Below are 6310 nucleotides of genomic sequence, written 5' to 3'. Positions count from 1 at the left end.
GTAATGATTGATTTATTATCGAATCACTACGAGAAAAATAATAATTTAAATGACATATCCTATTTAATGATATTCTGCACGATAAAATTAAAAATATGAAGTTACGCGAGACGTGTTTGAACTCATACTGCTAGCGTGGTAGCTCTGAACCCTAGAAACTGCGTTATGCTCACTCGCTCGAAACAACGCTAACATAACAGATTCGCATAAAACTTCAATATGGATTGTATCGGAAATTATGGTCCATTGCATGAAAAGCCGCTAGTCAGATACTCAGAACAGGTCCCTCGACAATACACCTGAGACTCATCAAAATACACTATTGGCCATTAAAATTGTTACACCAAGAAGAAATGCAGATGATAAACGGATATTCATTGGACAAATATATCATACTAGAGCTGACATGTGATTACATTTTCACGCAATTTGGGTGCATAGATCCTGAGAAATCAGTACCCAGAACAACCACCTCTGGCCGTAATAACGACCTCGATACGCCTGGGCATCGAGTCAAACAGAGCTTGAATGGCGTGTACAGGTACAGCTGTCCATGCAGCTTCAACACGATACCACAGTTCATCAAGAGTAGTGGCGTACAAGAGTATTGTGACGAGCCAATTGCTCGGCCACCATTGACCAAACGTTTTCAATTGGTGAGAAATCTGGAAAATGTGCTGGCCAGGGCAGCAGTCGAACATTTTCTGTATCCAGAAAAGCCCGCACGGGACATGCAACATGCGGTCGTGCATTATCCTGCTGAAATGTAGAGTTTCGCAGGGATCGAATGAAAGGTAGAGCCAAGGGTCGTAACACATCTGAAATGTAACGTCCACTGTTCAAAGTTCCGTCAGTGCGAACAAGAGGTGACCGAGACGTGTAACCAATGGCACCCCATACCATCACGCCGGGTGATACGCCAGTATGGCGATGACGAATACTCGCTTCCAATGTGCGTTCACCGCAATCGCGATAGGCTACAATCCGACCTTTATCAAAATCGGAAACATGATGGTACGCATTTCTCCTCCTTACACGAGGCATTACAACAACATTTCACCGGTCAACTGCTGTTTGTGTATGAGAAATCGGTTGGAAACTTTCCTCATGTCAGCACGTTGTAGGTGTCGCCACCGACGCCAACCTTGTGTGAATGCTCTGAAACGCTAATCATTTGCATATCACAGCATCTTCTTCCTGTCGGTTAATTTTCGCGTCTGTAGCACGTCATCTTCGTGGTGCAGCAATTTTAATGGCCAGTAATGTACGTGATTAACAGGCGTGATGATCCGCTTGTCAGTCGTAGGTAAAACAGGTGGCAGAATGCGGTTTATTGATAGAATACTGGGGAAATGCAATCAGTCTACAACACAGACTGCTTACAAATCACTTGTTCGATTCATCCTAAAGTATTGCTCAAGTGTATGGGACCTGTAAATGTACAGCGAAGAGCAACACGAATGCTCACAGGTTTGTCTGACTTGAGGGAGAGTATCACAGAGATATTGAAAAACGGAACAGGCAGACTTGGTAAACACATTTCTCCCAACGAGAGACCATTCTGTTGATACCGACACTGTAGAACGTTTGAGAACCTCACCTCTCCTTTCATCACTTCATCGCTTTCATAGTGAATCCCTCGAAGATGATCTTTAAGTTCTGGAAGCAGACGAAAATCAGAGGAGCCAAGTCGGGACTGTATGGAGGATGATCTATGACAGTCTGCAACACAGACTGCTTCAACACAGGCATCGGATTGTTGAAGATGTCGCAGAGCTCGTGTGTGGCCTGACATTGTCAAGGGGTGTTCCATGTGTAGAGGAACTTTTCAAATTAGAAACTCGATTACAGCACACCTGTTTCTCAGGCACAGACATGGTTACGTGACACATGCCATGTTACACGATGCAATTCGAAGCCCTCTAGCGGCAGAGAGTTCCAGTGGAAATATTCTACTGAGCAAGGTGCTTGGCATATAATACCTCAAGCCTGCCCAGTTAGCCGTGCCGCCTAACGCACGGCTTTCCGGATTGGGAAGGAGCGCCTGGTCCCCGGCACGAATCCGCTCGGCGGACTTGTGTCGAGGTCCAGTGAGCCGGCCAGTGGATGGTTTTTAGGCGGTTTTCCATCTGCCTCGGCGAATGCGGGGTGGTTCCCCTTATTCCACCACAGCTACACTATATCAGCGATTGCTGCGCAAACAAGTTCTCCACATATGCGTACACAACCATTACTGTACCATGCAAACATAGGGGTTACACTCGTCTGGTGAGACGTTCCCTGGGGGGATCCACTGGGGGCCAAACCACACAATAGCTCTGAAAGAGTGGTTCAGTGTGTGGGGGGTGGGTGGGGGGGTGGAGGGGTGAAGTGGACTGCGGTAGTCGTCGTTAGGTTGTGGACCGCTGCGGCTGCAGTAGGGACAGAGCTGCTCCTTCGTTTCTAGGCCCCCAGTTAACATACAATTCAATACAGTGCAATGCGTCAACCGGTATTGACCAGACGTTTTCAATTGGTGAGAGATCTGAAGAATGTGCTGGCCAGGGCAGCAGCCGAACATTTTCTGTATCCAGTAAGGCCCGTACAAGACCTGCAACATGCGGTCGTGCATTAGGGTTTCGCAGGGATCGAATGAAGGGTAGAGCCAGGTGTCGTAACACATCCGAAATGTAACGTCCACTGTTCAAAGGGCCGTCAGTGCAAACAAGAGGTGACCGAGACGTGTAATCAATGGCACCCCATACCATCACGCCGGGTGGTACGCTAGTATGGCGTTGACGAATACACGCTTCCAATGTGCGACCACCGCAATGTCGCCAAATACGGATGCGACCATCATGATGCTGTAAACAGAACTTGGATTCATCCGAAAAAATGACGTTTTGCCATGCGTGCACCCAGGTTCGTGGTTGAGTACACCATCGCAGGCGCTCCTGTCTGTGATGCAGCGTCAAGGGTAACAGCAGCCGTGGTCTCCATGCTGATTGTCCATGCTGCTGCAAACGTCGTCGAACTGTTCGTGCAGATGGTTGTTGTCTTGCAAACGTCCCATCTTTTGACTCAGGGATCGAGACGTGGCTGCACGATCCGTTACAGTCATGCGGATAAGATGACTGTCATCTCGACTGCTAGTGATACGAGGCCGTTGGGATCCAGCACGGCGTTCCATATTACCCTCCTGAACCCACCGATTCCATATGCTGCTAACAGTCATTGGATCTCGACCAACACGAGCAGCAATGTCGCGATACGATAAACCGCAATCGCGATAGTCTACAATCCGACGTTTATCAAAGTCGGAAACGTGATGGTACGCATTTCTCCTCCCTACACGAGGCATCACAACAACGTTTCACCAGGCAACGCCGGTCAACTGCTGTTTGTGTATGAGAAATTGGTTGGAAACTTTCCTCATGTCAGCTTGTTGTAGGTGTCGCCACCGGCGCCAACCTTGTGTGAATGCTCTGAAAAGCTAATCATTTGCATATCACAGCATCTTCTTCCTGTCGGTTAAATTTCGCGTCTGTAGCACGTCATCTTCGTGGTGTAGCAATTTTAATGGACAGTAGTGTACTTATATCATTCAACTTTTCAGTGGTACAAGGATTAAATTGGGGCATGTCTCCCGGGTTTTGCTTTGTAAAGGAACGTTTGAAAACGGAGTTAATCATTTCAGCTTTTGCTTTGCTATCTTCAATTTCAGTTCCTGCTTTGTCCGTTAGTGACTAGACACTAACTTTGGTGCCACTTACAGCGTTTACACACGACCAGACTTTCTTTTGGTTTTATGAAAGATCATTTGACAAGATTATGCTACAGTAGTCACTGAAGTCTTCACACATTGTTCCCTTGACAGCCACATGCTTTTCATTTAGCATTATCTATAGCCCTACGCTGTGTTTTACTCCTGTTATGCAATAACCTCTCTTTCTTTAGAAATTTCTTTACGGCGACTGTGTACCATGGAGACTCCCTCCCATTTTGAATTGTTCTACTGGGTACATGGTCACTGATACCATGATCGATGTGAATATCCTAACTGCATTGTCTCAGTATCCTAACAACAAACCAAAGTCTGTCACTTGCTTTGTCTACAATTTAGCCCATGTGATCATTCTGTTTCGTACACAACTGTGATATCCAGATATTTGCATGAAGTGGCTGATTTCAAATGTCACTCATTTATAGTGTTGTCACAAGATAGTAATTATCTCTTCATACTTCCATACCAGCCTCTAGTAGTTGAATGTTCTCGTGACTCTCAGTAAACAGCCCAGCGATAACTAAATGAATGAAATCAAAACGAAAAGCACTTGTTTTGACTTATATTTACAGTCCATTTCTTCTCATCCACAGTCAGCCCCTAGCGTTCTTAAAGGTGCCTTACGAAGGTGTAATGAAAACTTACGCTTTCGCATTTTTTGTGTAAAAACTCTTAAAGCTTTTTAAATAAAACGAACATTATTAACATCCTACGTCTTTATTTTTCTGATCTACATATTTCCGGCACTCTGCTGATAGAGGGCTCCGAATTGTAGCGTTTGACAGGCTCTTATAACGTCTCCAAATTTGGACATTTAAAGTCGCTTGATTTTTGTAACTTGTTACTAAAATGTCTAAAGTGTACAGTAATTATTTTTCATCAGAGACATAGTCCGAACAACATAGCTACCATTCCCGTCAACTGAAATTACAGATAATAATATCTTCTCTTGTTCAATTACAAAAAAGCGGTCGTAATAGCCGCTAGGTCTTTTGTCTGCCTTATTTTTGTTTTCGTTGTTCTTGGAGAAAGAATCATTTACGTTAAGGAGATGGGTATATTGCAATTGTTAATATATGTATTACATGTTAGCTTTGTTATTATTGAAAGTAAGCTTCCAACCCCTCACGTCAATGGTTTTAACGTCCATCGACGGGGGTTACATTGGTCCTTGCGGGGTTACTTTGGTCCAACACAAAAAAAAGTTTTAAATTTTTGTGCTGAACAAACAAAACAAGAAATATTGGTATTTTTTGGATTAAAATATATACTCCTGGAAATGGAAAAAAGAACACATTGACACCGGTGTGTCAGACCCACCATACTTGCTCCGGACACTGCGAGAGGGCTGTACAAGCAATGATCACACGCACGGCACAGCGGACACACCAGGAACCGCGGTGTTGGCCGTCGAATGGCGCTAGCTGCGCAGCATTTGTGCACCGCCGCCGTCAGTGTCAGCCAGTTTGCCGTGGCATACGGAGCTCCATCGCAGTCTTTAACACTGGTAGCATGCCGCGACAGCGTGGACGTGAACCGTATGTGCAGTTGACGGACTTTGAGCGAGGGCGTATAGTGGGCATGCGGGAGGCCGGGTGGACGTACCGCCGAATTGCTCAACACGTGGGGCGTGAGGTCTCCACAGTACATCGATGTTGTCGCCAGTGGTCGGCGGAAGGTGCACGTGCCCGTCGACCTGGGACCGGACCGCAGCGACGCACGGATGCACGCCAAGACCGTAGGATCCTACGCAGTGCCGTAGGGGACCGCACCGCCACTTCCCAGCAAATTAGGGACACTGTTGCTCCTGGGGTATCGGCGAGGACCATTCGCAACCGTCTCCATGAAGCTGGGCTACGGTCCCACACACCGTTAGGCCGTCTTCCGCTCACGCCCCAACATCGTGCAGCCCGCCTCCAGTGGTGTCGCGACAGGCGTGAATGAAGGGACGAATGGAGACGTGTCGTCTTCAGCGATGAGAGTCGCTTCTGCCTTGGTGCCAATGATGGTCGTATGCGTGTTTGGCGCCGTGCAGGTGAGCGCCTCAATCAGGACTGCATACGACCGAGGCACACAGGGCCAACACCCGGCATCATGGTGTGGGGAGCGATCTCCTACACTGGCCGTACACCACTGGTGATCGTCGAGGGGACACTGAATAGTGCACGGTACATCCAAACCGTCATCGAACCCATCGTTCTACCATTCCTAGACCGGCAAGGGAACTTGCTGTTCCAACAGGACAATGCACGTCCGCATGTATCCCGTGCCACCCAACGTGCTCTAGAAGGTGTAAGTCAACTACCCTGGCCAGCAAGATCTCCGGATCTGTCCCCCATTGAGCATGTTTGGGACTGGATGAAGCGTCGTCTCACGCGGTCTGCACGTCCAGCACGAACGCTGGTCCAACTGAGGCGCCAGGTGGAAATGGCATGGCAAGCCGTTCCACAGGACTACATCCAGCATCTCTACGATCGTCTCCATGGGAGAATAGCAGCCTGCATTGCTGCGAAAGGCGGATATACACTGTACTAGTGCCGACATTGT

Source organism: Schistocerca americana, chromosome 10 (assembly GCF_021461395.2).
Source record: "Schistocerca americana isolate TAMUIC-IGC-003095 chromosome 10, iqSchAmer2.1, whole genome shotgun sequence".
Lineage (NCBI taxonomy): Eukaryota > Metazoa > Arthropoda > Insecta > Orthoptera > Acrididae > Schistocerca > Schistocerca americana.
This window is presented reverse-complemented; position numbering follows the sequence as displayed.